The sequence below is a fragment of the Schistocerca gregaria genome, chromosome 2 (genome assembly GCF_023897955.1).
Source record: "Schistocerca gregaria isolate iqSchGreg1 chromosome 2, iqSchGreg1.2, whole genome shotgun sequence".
NCBI lineage: Eukaryota > Metazoa > Arthropoda > Insecta > Orthoptera > Acrididae > Schistocerca > Schistocerca gregaria.
Window position 1 is genome coordinate 648,031,622 of NC_064921.1, and position 15,156 is coordinate 648,046,777.

A 15,156-nucleotide genomic window follows, 5' to 3' on the forward strand; every position below is an offset into this window, starting at 1 on the left:
CAGTCTGGGTACATTAAGTTGTGTAGCCAGCAGAAAATATGCAATTACAGTATTAAATTCATTCTGACTCAATAATTTCTTTTTGATACATAGACAAGAGAATATTAATCTTCGATAGGATCAATAATTCCTTCAGATGAAATAAAAAAAAAGAAAAATCAGAAGCAGGAATTTTCGGTGACGTTTTTAACAGGACCACACTCTAAGCCATAAACTATTTAGAGAGAGCAGAGGAACCCTAAATCCTGAAGCCTGAATGAGGCTTCACACTCTGCTCCAATCAAATTTGGAACCAATGTTTCGTATTACTTCCATATTTCGATATGACTGCGCAGGTAGTCGGCTTGGATAGCACCAGGTGGCGTCTCCTAACAGCACACGACTCCGCCAGCGATACCGCAAGAGGAATGCAGCACAGACCTCGGCTGTAGACAGTTTCACCTGATGGAGCCGATTGCCGGTAGACCGACAGCCTGTATACTGTTCACTTCAAGGTGCTGTTAAGAAGAAGAGAATGAGCATTTTCCTCCAGGTTTAGCTACTGCTTGAATTCTCCTGGGAATGGTTTCGAATGAGTATACAATAGACATTGCCACAATATTCATTTTCACATATTATTCACCCACTTCGACTCGTCAGCGATTAAGCGCTACCAGGCTTTGTGCTTTTCATAATGTAGCTCCACCAAATCAGTAGGTTCCTACGTTTCCAGATGACCGGTTTCAACAGCGTTACGCCGTCATCACCTGATCTAAAGAGGGAAAGATTAATATAATAAGGGAAGGGTGGAGAGAGACTTCAATTCATGCCATGGATTGCCTAAAATACACAAAATTCCATAAATATTATAGAACTTCCTATAATATTGCCGTGTTGTAGAACATGAACTCAAGACACATAAGTCACTTCACACGTAGACATATCTTGATAAAACTCCAAGTGATTAAATTCTCGGTGGTCTCGCGGTTCTAGGCACTCAGTCTGGAGCCGTGCGGCTGCTACGGTTGCAGGTTCGAATCCTGCCTCGGGCATGGATGTGTGTGATGTCCTTAGGTTAGTTAGGTTTAAGTAGTTCTAGGGGACTAATGACCACAGCAGTTGAGTCCCATGGTGCTCAGAGCCATTTGAACCATTTTGAATAAATTCCCATAGTAAATAAATTGTACACAGTGTGTTAAACCTCGTATCGTCCATACATGTTGGTGATGAAGGTGATTCTCAGAAACTTGCCGCACTGCAATGAGTTGCTGACGGAGTGTTAACACAGAAACGGCAAACTCGCTACAAATTTATCTCGTTCTGGGTGGCGTGTATACTGGTACATGCTTAATGGTCACATGCTGTGGTTACAATCAGCGAATAGTAGTGCAATAGAAATAAAGGTAGATTTTTCAGAGTGCCCAGTATGACAATTAGAGATGCCACATTGCCATACCTATAAAATTACAATGAGCTTATGCTTAGTATAAAATGTGTAATAAATACATAATGTGTGCTTATTGACACTGAGATAGCAAGAAATATAATCAAAAATCTTTGAAGAACTTATATCTTTAATTAACAAAGTAACGTGACGTTTAAAAGAAACTGCACTGACGCGCACACTAAACCAGTCAGCCCCGGAGCGATTCTGCGACATGTACCCTTGGAGAAACAGGTAGGACGGGGGTGGGGGTCATGAGTGGAAGCAAAGCGGCGTTTAACTAACGTACTTCAAAAGTCATCTAATCCAGATCCAGAGCGAGTCTTCTTGTATGCGAGGCGTCTACTGCAGAATCAGTCGAAATGATATACACCATTAAAAATTATGTACATGACCACAATAAAACACTGCGATCGCGACGTAGGAAGTGCGTTAATTTACCAGCAACATTTAGTGCAACACCAGCATAAGGAAACTATGCAACACCGCAACCACGTATTAAACAAATGCAACTTCGACGTAAGTTACAGTTCATTCAGCAAGTTAAGCCACTGTTGCCATCATTGTCAGGAAACAAACGAAGGTTTGAGAGCTCAACACTTTCAGCTGATACTAAAAAGCTGTAATTTTATCAATCCTGATTTTGATGTGGGCATACCTTGCTGTTATCACAAAAATTATTTTAACAAATTTATCCTTAACTCTATAAACTAGTTGAGCACACGAGTTTGTATTTTTCTATAAATTGACATTCCGATGTCGTCTAATCTTAATAGCAAAACTCATAACTGACCAGTCATTTAAGTGGTCAACAACGTGGAAAGAAGAAAATGTCCTTGGTCCGCAAATTTGAAAACTCTTCGTTGAAACAATATCAGAGCATAAATCGAATTGTGCAAGAAATTACATGCCAATTCTCTCATAAAGCAGACTTCACATCGCTCTTAAATGCAGATATCCAGGAAGGTTTTAGAGTCGATGGCCACAACTGCCCCTTTGTAACTGGAAAGAAGGACAGTAATAGTGGTACGAGAAGTTCCCTTCGCCCCCAACGGTTTGGTGGTGTGAGGAAAACGTTCGTAGATACTGATGTGATAAATCGGTAGCACGCCAAGATCTCATTAAAGAAGACTCATACAAAAGTGCCAAACAAATTCATTATTTACAGTACAATGAGCTTTCGACTTCTATATTACACACAGCTCTGGCAGTTGTCGAAAATACGCCTATAGCAGAGAAGGGATGGAAATGTATCCCACCCGATAACCTTCAGAAAAATAGTCAAATTCTGGAAAACCTGTACAGCATCAGGAGAAACGTAGAAATAGATTGGTATAAATATTAGTTCTAGGATTACGGTTATTCATTTAAGCCTAAAGATATTTTAGTTAGGACGCGGATCGATTAACTGCGGCTGTCACAAACGCAACTGCTGCACGCGCAAAACGAAGTCACGCGCAACAGCTGCACGTATCACTACGCGCCTTTAAAGGCCCACATTTTTAGTTCATGCGTCGGATAATCTAAGTTAACATGGAAAAAGGTGATTTGCTGGCGGAAATGTCATAGATTAAACCCAGTTTCTATGGTAGTAAAAAACAAACATGCTTTATTGTTTTCCATAGAATTACATTACGAGCTGCCTTTGTTCTAAACCTTGTATTCAAAATAGCAAGTGCTAAGACAAAATAAAGCGCAGTTTGTTATAGGGCCATTAAGAAATAATTTAAGAATTTAGATGGAGCTCAAGGGGAAAGCTAATTGTAATATATTTTAGAATATTTCAGTACTGATTTATTAAACTGTAAACACCACAAAAATATGTAAAATATATAGGTTGACCGACCCCACGCGGAAACTTTAAACAGGTCAAACTATGAAACCCTGGTAGAATAACAGATTTCAATTAACAATAACGAACTCTATGACACTAAAACAAATTTAAAAATCCGAGAATAATTTCCCAATGTTTAACGTACAGTAACACAGCACTGCCTTAAATTTGACAAGTTGCCTCATTAACCGCTGACAGTAATTCGTAACGTTTCACGACGGTAAAATAACCTTATGCTGAAGATCATTTAGAGAATGATGCCATTCACATGCAAACTCCATTCGACGGTTCTACATCTACATCTACATCAACATTTATACTCCGCAAGCCACCCAACGGTGTGTGGCTGAGGGCACTTTACGGAGCTGACCACCACGTCACGATAGGCGAAAGTGTCAGAGCAAAAGGACGCCAGGAGGAGTATTGCGTTGTCAGCACAGAAGCCATAACACCAGTCAGTCCACCAGGAGAGCTCAGCAACGTGTATCATGTACTGGACGTTGAATGTGAACTTCATAACAAATCAGTCAACTACATTTCAACCATTATAATGCTCCCCAATTCGACAGTTGGTGAAGTGAACCTGACGTGCCAACACGCTGTCACATTCATAGGTAAACTGCGACCAACAGGACTCATGTAGTGACGCACAGCGTCACTCGAGCTTTGCGCCCGGTGGCTGCAAAAAATTCACATACAATCAGCCGAAATAATCGCAGTTCTAAATTGCTACCGCAAGTCCTGATATCACAAGGAATATGCCTTGGGAATCAAAGGGAATGGGATAGAGTGGTCGAGCAGTTCCTCATAAGAAACACATTTTAGTAATTAATGTTTAGCGACGTGCCTGAGGTGCTGTAAAGAGTGACGCTCCTGGAAAGTGACTGCAAGCGGCGACTCTGAATGATGAACCACTCTCTACCAGTGGCAATCCGATGGAAGCATTTTAGTTTGACCAAAGGCTGGAGAACATTTCTTTCCAATGAGCCGTGGTAAAAATTGCTGTTTTTAAGAACGTTAAGCAGCGCATTGTGTGAAGCAGTGAAGCAGTCGCCCTCCGTTTCTGGCGGTGGCGCCGCTGTGGCAATCGCAGCTTTGGTGTCTCCCTCTGGTGGGAAAAGGCCTGTTCACGTGCATTTAAGGGGCGCTATGAGCTCTCAAGTTGGTCAGTCTGGGTGAGCCAGTAGTCAGTCGGGATCAGTCAGTCTGAAGCCAGTCTGGGTCAAAAAAGAAATGGTTAAAATGGCTCTGAGCACTATGGGACTTAAAATCTGAGGTCATCAGTCCCCCAGAACCTAGAACCACTTAAACCTAACTAACCTAAGGAAATCACACACATCCATGCCCGATGTAGGATTCGAACCTGCGACCGTAGGAGACTCGCGGTTCCGGACTGAGGCGCCTAGAACCGCACGGCCACCACACCCGGCAGTCAGGGTCATTCTCTCGTCCGCAGCCTGCTAGTCTGTCTCTCGTCCGAGTTTGTGAGGCAGTTAGTGTCTGTCTGTCGTCTGGAGTGCCAGTATATATGTCGTTGTGATCAACTTTCAAGGCCCGTTGGATCGATCGGTTCGTCGGTCGCGTACTGAGATACAAGATGCCTTGTCCGTCTTGAGCGTCGTCGAATGTGAGGTCGCCCCGGTGAGTCCAGTGGACCGCGCCGTATAGCGAGGGCTAGTGGCTTCGCAGTAGACACGAGAATAACAGGAGTCAAGCCACAACATCAGTCTGGCCGGTGCGAGCTCTGACACCGTGGTGTAACTGGTTCTCCGAGCGCTTCTGGGCCCCTTTAGTTACCATCTTGCGAAGCTTGTCGCGGTCCGTTCCTGGTGCAGGGATGTCGTTTTGCCAGTGGGCGTATTTCCTCTGCATAGGTGGGTCCGAGCCAGTATTTCGGCCGTCGTGTGTATGGAAGTGAGTGGGATATGCACCAGCAGTGCAATCGTGACGGAGCAGCAGTCGCGGACGGAGCAGCGGGCAGTCGGTCGGTTGGTGCGGGCCAGGGAAGACGGGAGATAAGCGCGTCTTCCTACGTCCGTTGAAGCAGCTGGCCGCGGTCAGCTTATAATTTTAAATCTGTTTCTTTAAAACAACCTTTTAGGAATAAAATTCTCATTTGTTAAAAGAAATTTCATTTTGATTTCATAAGTTACTCCCTGGCAACTACTTCCACGCTCACATAGTGTGATTATATGTGTTAATGTTCTTGATGAATCGCTAGTAAATAAGGTAAATTCTTAAGAAAGTAAATTCACGGCACAGCCATCATGTGTAGTGCCAACAGTAAGGAGAATGATGTCCCGGCATGGGAGCGTTTCTCGTGGTTGTGATTCCCCTACTGTGATTATGCGGAAGGATGTGATAACATTTTACAGCATTTTGTACTTTGTGCAGTAGAGGAACTATTCAGAGACGATGACTATTTGCATCAGCATGACAATCCTCCCATCATAATGCGGCATCCATGAGGCAATGTCTTGTGGAGAATAACATTCTCGAAGTGGACTAGCCTGTCCAGAGTCGCTACCGGAACTCAGTGAAACTCTCCTCTGCGCTCAGCTTTTGAGGAAGAAAGGAGCCGCGATCGTTCACAGGCATCTAGACATCTCACAAAAAACATCTCCAGGAGATATAAAGCCGTCACCGAAGCGAAGCGTGGACACAGGATATGTCCACTAACAGATATCCGCATATTTGTGATCAGACGGTGTGACAGTCAGACGTAATTGTAGATTTGGTATCAGTGAGATGTGCTTTCATATTCCAAGTTCGTCAGAATAACTTGCATATCACAAAGCCGTCATAGCAACGTTAAGATTTGAAATCTGAGCTCACATTTATCAGCATAAAATACCACTCAACACATAAATCATTATAAAATAGTAAATGAATCAAAAGAAGCGAACCAAAGGTGGTTTGGTTTAACTTTTGACCATCGTTTCGACGGATAAATACCCATCTTCCTCAGGAACACATGCAACCTGAAGACAATGTAACAGCAAAGACGAAAAATCCGGAAATATATATGTCAAAATTACCCATCTTATAGAGACTAGATCCCCATACACGGGTGGAAAATTATATCGTAAAACATAACCAAAAGAATAAAAACTAGAACTTACTGAACTTTCACATTGGAAAAATACTAAATTATGAACCGATCTGACATTTACCCAATAAAAATACGCTGTCAGGGCACATCACAAAAATATATTATTGAATATGCTGGCCTCTATGATCTGGGCTCGTCAGGTAAGAACAGGTAAAATCCTGAAATAAAACTAATTAAATGCAATGTCAGGTCAGGTCGTGTTATGAGCTGCTCAGCGACTGACAGGAAATGGAGGGCGTGAGCACCAGGAAAACAAGGCAGTTGGCGCCTGCACCGAGATCGACGTACACTTACGGAACTTTTATATTCTTTATTTTGGCATTTGGTTACAAGGACCATCCAGCCAACAACGGTTATAAAGAGCCAAAGAAACATAACCGCTAAAAATAATCAGAATAGCACAATATGACGAATTTAGTATATTAACACACTCTTAATGTAAAATAAAAGCGCAATTAGACAAACACCAGAAAGCCGACGACAGTGACGACAAGTACATCAGAGCCGATTTATAAATAGTACTATACAGCAATGTTTTGACATACATACATATGCTCTCATAGAAAACACAAAACAATAAAGGGTAAACACCGTACATCATACAATAACTACACCAAAGCTGAGAACATAATTGCAAATAACATCACATAAGAACGTGAGAATTATAGCTTACAGATAGACGTATTTAGAATAAACGAAAAACCCAAAATGAGAAACGCAGTACAACCAGACATACCTGTATGTACAATAGAGCCACTAGAGCAGTGACAAAAATGCACAAGAGAGCAACAATGAAAATATAATGTACGAATACAGGTCAGTAATCAAATTAAAACACAAAATTACGCTTGCCGCATGAATGGCCAATAACTGCAAATTAACTGAAAAGGGGGGGGGGGGTGCAAGCGGGTGGGGGGTTAGGCGGTGAGAGCAGTGACGGGACGGAGAGAAATAAAAAATATCAAAGTACCCTATTATAAAGTAAAATTTTCTATCTTACATTAAAACCCGCATAAGACCACAAACACATTATCCTTTTACCATAAACATACTTAACGTATTATGATACAAAATTTCCCGTCGTCTGCATTCATACTGTCTTAAAACTTTCTTACATTAATTCGTACACCGTTCATCATTACAACAATGATCTACATATTTACATTAGACCACATTCAAGCATCATACACACTACTAAAATCGTGTACAAAACTGTACAAACATAGATAAACAAAAAAGCTTTCAAAATATAAACAGAACAATTCACAAATCATTCTCTTGACCTCTTTCTTGAATGTCTCTGTGCGCCACTGAACTCTGGTGGATGAAAATTAGAACTACGTACTCGACTGAGCCTGCTCCAGACCATCTGCCAGTGTGCACGCATGAGTCATTCTTCCGATACACAGGCTCTAGACAGGAACGATATAAGGCGCCACTCCTCGAGTTGTTATAAATCAGTTTGTAGACTCCTGATTTGGAAAAGCAGTTACCAACGTTTTCCATGTACACAGAATTTTTTCTTTAAACTGTTATTTGTATAGAAGTTAATATCACAGTAATAATTTTTCACTAGAAGACGCTTAATGCTCTAAGAAACATTTTTCTAAGAATGGAATAAATATGAATTTACCATCATCTCTGTGATTATTGGAACAAGTGTTGCAGGTCAAAGTCGAGCATTTTTGGAAGGTTTGCTCACTGAACAATTTACCCTGCCCTGGTCCTCTCCGTTGTTGACTGCCATAGATTTAATCGCATTTTACTCATTTTGCTGGTTGGCTGCTGATAAAGTAGTGGTTACTAAAGGGTCTGCGGCATAATAAAAAGACACTAGTTTGTGCACTTTTGGATGAATCGAGTCGACACGGATGGAACATTTCTGGCTATTTTCCTTACGGAAGATGTTAAAGCTGACAGAAATATTTTCAATAAAAACTGTTAAACCCAGAAAATAGACTTCACGTTTTTCATTTTGAACTTCTTTTCTAAAGCAAATTTTCAACTGAAAGTCAATGCAGGTATTGAAAAGCTATATACCGTGGTCATTACCGTCGAATGTCGTTAACATATCACGCAAATAAAACAAATTTCTGGTCTTGGTTCGGAATTTTAATTGAAAAATATTGTCTCAAGAACAATGATGAAAACATCCGCCAATACACCAGCTGTTGGATCAACCACATCAAAACTGCAAGATGGAATGTATATTTAGCCAATGAATGTGAAGTAATGATATTGGAGAACAGTTTTAAGTAAAATGATTAGGTCAGCAGTCTACACTGTATTCTTCTTTTATGTTCTAGTAGATTCTTTTATATGAGAGCTAAAGTTGTACTGACAGCAACAATCTACATCTACATCTACATGCATACTCCGCAAGCCACCTGACGGTGTGTGGCGGAGGGTACCCTGAGTACCTCTATCGGTTCTCCCTTCTATTCCAGTCTCGTATTGTTCATGGAAAGGATTGTCGGTATGCTTCTGTGCAGGCTCTAATCTCTCTGATTTTATCCTCATGGTTTCTTCGCGAGATATACGTAGGAGGGAGCAATATATTGCGTGACTCTTCGGTGAAGGTATGTTCTCGAAACATTAACAAAAGCCCGTACCGAGCTACTGAGCGTCTCTCCTGCAATGTCTTCCACTGACGTTTATCTATCATCTCCGTAACGCTTTCGCGATAACTAAATGATCCTCTAACGAAGCGCGCTGCTCTCCGTTGCAACTTCTCTATCTCTTCTATCAGCGCTATCTGGTACGGATCCCACACTGCTGAGCAGTATACAAGAAGTGGGCGAACAAGCGTACTGTAACCTACTTCCTTTGTTTTCGGATTGCATTTCCTTAGGATTCTTCCAATGAATCTCAGTCTGGCATCTGCTTTACCGGCGATCGACTTTATATGATCATTCCATTTTAAATTACACCTAATGCGTACTCCCAGATAATTTATGGAATTAACCGCTTCCAGTTGCTGACCTGCTATTTTGTAGCTAAATGATAAGGGATCTATCTTTCTATGTATTCGCATCACATTACACTTGTCTACATTGAGATTCAATTGCCATTCCCTGCACCATGCGTCAATTCGCTGCACATCCTCCTGCATTTCAGTACAATTTTCCGTTGTTACAACCTCTCGATACACCAGAGCATCATCTGCAAAAAGCCTCAGTGAACTTCCGATGTCATCCACAAGGTCATTTATGTATATTATGAATAGCAACGGTCCTATGACACTCCCCTGCGGCACACCTGAAATCACTCTTACTTCGGAAAACTTCTCTCCATTGAGAATGACATGCTGCGTTCTGTTATCTAGGAACTCCTCAATCCAATCACACAATTGGTCTGATAGTCCATATCCTCTTACTTTGTTCATTAAACAACTGTGGGGAACCGTACCGAACGCCTTGCGGAAGTCAAGGAACACGGCATCTACCTGTGAACCCGTGTCTATGGCCCTCTGAGTCTCATGGACGAATAGCGCGAGCTGGGTTTCACACGACCGTCTTTTTCGAAACCCATCGTGTGTAAACTAAAAACATCAAAGTAAATCAACCTAGTATCAGCTGTAGAGTGTATCATTTGAAATTGTTCGTTATATCCATAATATTTTTAATAGAAAAGTTATGTTGACATACAAAGGAATTCTTAACTTTATAATGAGAATCCTAGGCAGTGTGTAATGGGCGCTACCCACTCCACTGAATAACGGACGAATTGGGTCATTCTGTTTATGCAGCCTGAACTGATTTCTGATGACGGGAGGCTTCTGACTCATGTGGGACACTTTTACTGAAATTTATTGATCAAATTTTCTGTATTTCATGAAGCTTGCCAAATCTCTTTCTGTAGCTCTGTGGTTCTATCTACCTCTACGTCATTATCCTCAAGAAACGTTATACTTTCATAAATTTTCAAGTCTTCTGCGTTAGTAGCGCAGTTACCAGGCATCCGGTGGGGCACACCAGTCTGCAGTTCGCTGTACATCCTAAAAGAAGAAATCTTGTGCACTTAATGACTGACGTGGCAACATGGCGTCGTATGTAGGCAGCTAAGGAAGATTCGCACTGCACGCTGTTTATCGTAACCGAGCACCTTCATGGGTATATTTACTGAGTAACTGAATGTGAACTATTTTTGTCTACTTCGTGCGCATTAGACTGCACGATTTGAGCATGTTAGATCGATGTGTGACCTTTTTACTGACAAAATGCCTTTTGAAACTTCCTGGCAGATTAAAACTGTGTGACGTACCGAGACTCGAACCTGCGACCTTTGCAGTGAGGACGGGTCGTAAGTCGTGCTTCGGTAGCTCAGTTGGTAGAGAACGTGCCCGCAAAAGGCAAAGGTCCCGAGTTCGAGTCTCGGTCCAGCACACAGTTTTAATCTGACAGGAAGTTTCATATCAGCGCACACTCCGCTGCAGAGTGAAAATTTCATTCTGGAAAATACCGTTTCATTGTTCTGTTTCGTCTTATACAAGAAAATGCAATGGAGGCCCAAAACCTCCTGTATTTCAATTTCTAGAGTATTAAGAAATAAAAAAGAAATGCTTAGCGCGAATTCACAGCAATAACTTTACTACTTATTCAAGTTGAAAAGTGAGATTTTGTTTTACTTTACTTCTTAAAAGAGGTCAGTGTTAATCATGAAGAGAACAGTTTATCTTGATTCTAATTGAATGATAGGTTGATCATATCGCTAGAGCATTAGGTTCTTTCCATTCGCATGGCATTGAATTTCCTCTTTACCGTTTTGTATTAATAATAAATGTAGGCCCGTTTGTAGTATTCAGTTCAGTTTCCTGCTGAAAATACTGTCATTAAGCCTCCTGTTGAAAAATAAGACGAAATTCGGCTTAGGTCTACCATATAAGAAAACTAAGTTTAGAGGAGCTACCATATTAGCACATATTAAGTAAATTAGGCTATCTATAGCAACTTGATGTTCAAAATCAATGTTATTATTTCAGTGAATAACACTCTGAGACGAAAATGCTCCTCATCTTACAATACACAAATAGGCTAACAATTTTTCTTTAAAAGTATCAATAGAATGCCACGAAAGGGAAAGTGTATGAGTAGATGAATATAGGCAAGAATTTTTCTACTTTAAAGAATTTATAGTATGTTAGTAGATGAAACTTAGAAGAACCTGTAGACACACGTTTAAAAAGTTACAAGTGTATCTTATCAGTTCTCTATGCAAATAGTCTTAATTGCGGGTCCAGGTAAGTGGTCTTAACATAGTTTCCAAGCAAATTGTTAATAAATGAGCGTGTGCATGTGTTTCCGCTATTATGCACCACGTAAGTGGCAATGTCTTAGCTACTCACACTGTCAGTATTCGTGTATGAATTAACTGAAGTATCAGTTGAAACATAGAGTTGCAAAACCGCTTCACAGATATGTCGTACACATCACCATTTAAAATAGTTTATAGTTAAAGAAGATAGAAAAACTTTTCATATTTACATTGATCCAATAGTTGTGGTAAATACATTACTTCCTTCTGTAATAGCTTCTATGGAACGTTTCTGTATGTATCTACGGGCCAGGTTTGTGTGTGTGTGTGTGTGTGTGTGTGTGTGTGTGTGTGTGTGTGTGTGTGTGTATGTGGCCACCGAGAAATGCTGCGAGGTAAGATGAATTTGATGTACAACTGAAAACTAGCTGGCCCAGCCCTGAGAATGGGTCACAGCGAACGCTCCAGGCAGCCTGGGGTGAGACAAGGAAATGGCGGGAAATGGGGAATTCCGGTTTCAGGAATTTTGACGAAGCTTACATCGCTTAAGAGGGCCGGCTATGCTCCCAGCAATATTAGGCCTTGCGACAAATTGAAACATGGCTTGTTACAGATCTTCAAGGGCCGGTTATAACATACAATCAAATATTAATGCAAATATGAGTACCTCGTCGGTTCCATTAAAATGAGGCACATCCAATGACACAAAAACGTTTCCATACCTTTAAATCTACAAAACGCACTATTTCACAATGGATAATCATTAACAAAGAGAATTTCCTAATGAAGAACTTTTAATCACATCACGCGATTTCAGAAAAATCATTATCTCAGATGACAGAATTGCATTATAGCTATCATGTTTGAAAGCCTCATATCTGTTCATACTTTATTTATTGATTTACGACAACGTTTATATCTTTTTCATTATGCAAATGTTTGTCAGAACATCGTATCTGCCACAGTTACACAGATAACGAACACCTCACAGTTTGTCCTCGTTGTCTATTTCTTTAATGAACAGTTTACTATTTTGCCAGTAACGCCATTTAAATGTTGATTGCAAGTGCTACATAAAATGCTCTAATCTAAAAGTACTCAGTAGCATGTGTTAGTGGACACTACAACTGAACAGACAAACAAAAGACACTTCTGTCAAGCAGGCCTAAATAGTTGTTTAAACAATATGTAAGGGCACACTGTAGTCATTTAACGTGAGCACATTTGCCCAAAAATACTGTTTCACTCATACATGAGAAATCCTTTTTTATATTAATTCTGAATGTTCTGAGTGTGACAAAATGTTTATAATATATCATTTTTTAAATATTGTAGTAGTACTTTATTACAGTGTGGAAAAGTTATGAGTAAGATCATGTCTGAAGAACTTACGAACGATGTATTTTTGGTGGGGATGGCCTTCAGCCAACGATAAAGCAGACAGTTGCAGAACGCTATGAGATGAAATGGAGGCTGGGACTTCTCGTTTGAAGAGCTAAAGGGACGAATCAGGACACATTTACGTGAGTTCTGGAAGGAGCCAAACCTGCCTGTAGGGGTACTCGTTTGGGGAGGTGATTGATTCTGGGCTGTGAACGTCCGCTACCATAATGTAGCTTCTGAGGGGACTTATATTTCCTGAAGTTTGAATGTGTTCCAGACTAGGACTCTAACTTATCACTTGATTTACGGAAGTGCGAATAGACAGAGATTGGGTTACTGTTTTTCGCATCGTGGGCATTAATTTCTGAAACATCGTGCTGAAGTATTTTCAACTGGTAAATATTTCATGTATAGCGATCCAGAATTGGATTTAGTTTTCACATATTCTTGATGACTATTTAGTGTTGGGATTTAGCAATCATTTTCATAACGCTCTCACTGTAACTTTAATGTATTTAATAAGGATATTTCCTGTCTGCATTTTGTTTGACTATCTGACAATCTTCCTGTTTATTTGAGAGGTCCTTTCTTGAACAAACATTATTCAATATAACTCTCTGTCGCCTACATCCTGTATAGATGTTCGAATGCAACACTTGTTATTGAATTATTCGTTTATCTTGTATTTTATATTTCAAAGTATTTTATTAACTCGCAGTTCTGGCCAGTGCATAGACTATTTGAGTGCAGGATACAGCTGCAGGTTAACATTTGCAGCGAATTAGCTGTGGGGCAAGAAAGCAGAAGTGTGTGGCTCGACCCTATAACTCCAGCCAATTACTCTTTTTAAACATAGCAACGTGTAGTCCCAATACCTAAAGTACAAGTAATTGCAGGTAAAGAAACAATTGGTTTACTCATAAAGGAATGCTGTTCAGTCAGCTCAACTACTGTAGCTGTCAGGTACCTTCAAAGTGTCTTTTTGTATTTTTAGACCAGCACAATAACATTAGATATGTAGAGAAATTACATAGTCGTAATATGGACACTGCAAGAAAAGAACGCTTGATTATTCATGGACACCCATTGCAGTGTTCTGACAAATTTGTTGAGAAGTATGAAAGCCTTGCTTAAAATACTGGTGCTGCAATTCCGCTTCATATTCATTTCTATTTACAGGTATGCCGTATATAATGTCATCTGCCTGCTACAGATATGTTGAAGTCAGAAGCCATCCCACTGCTATTTCCCGACTGCCCTTCCCAATTCTCAAAACAAAAAAAGTAGACGTGGAGGGCCAGAGGAGAAAAAGCCGAGGTTTGAAAATAAACAGCTAGCAGCCCTATTACAGTGTAGTCTGTTTACTCAAAAAGACCACGATGAAGCTTTCAGCTTCATTTCTGTAGCAACGAAGAATATTCAATTTCAAAATATTTCTTGTATATAATTCACAGAGATTAATAAAGAAACCACCAATTTGCAATTGCAATGTTTCCTATCTATATACCTTCCAACATACAGGCTTTCAGTTTGCACTGGTTTATGCAAGATGATAAAAATTCCACCACCCATCTTCCACCCCCCCCCCCCCCCCCACACACACACACACCAACAGACACACACACATACACACACAAAAGGGAACATTTAAAGTCAAAATTTTTACAACTGTTGCCTTATTTTCAGTTTCATTTTACTGTTATATTACATCATTTGTGTCATAGCGTTCAACAGCTTTGGATGATATTTTTAATGTAAATGAAGTTACTCTATTTCTTCTATTTTACATTTTAGTTTTAAGTAACTAAGTGTAAGTGCTCATATTATAAATTACATTTTGATTTTGTGTAAGTACCATACCAATGAAAACTTAATTTCTAGCTTCCGTGCTTACTGACAAAAGGTGCCTATACATGAAAGAAAACCAAATGCAATGAGCATGTACGTCACTGTATATATATATATATATATATATATATATATATATATATATATATATATATATATGTGTGTGTGTGTGTGTGTGTGTGTGTGTATTTAATGTTACTCTCTTCTGTGGGCTTTAATATCAGTCACTAGACATTTCCTCCTGATGTTTCATTTTTACTTATTTCATGGTTTCTTTGACTTGTCTCTTATATTTCATTATTT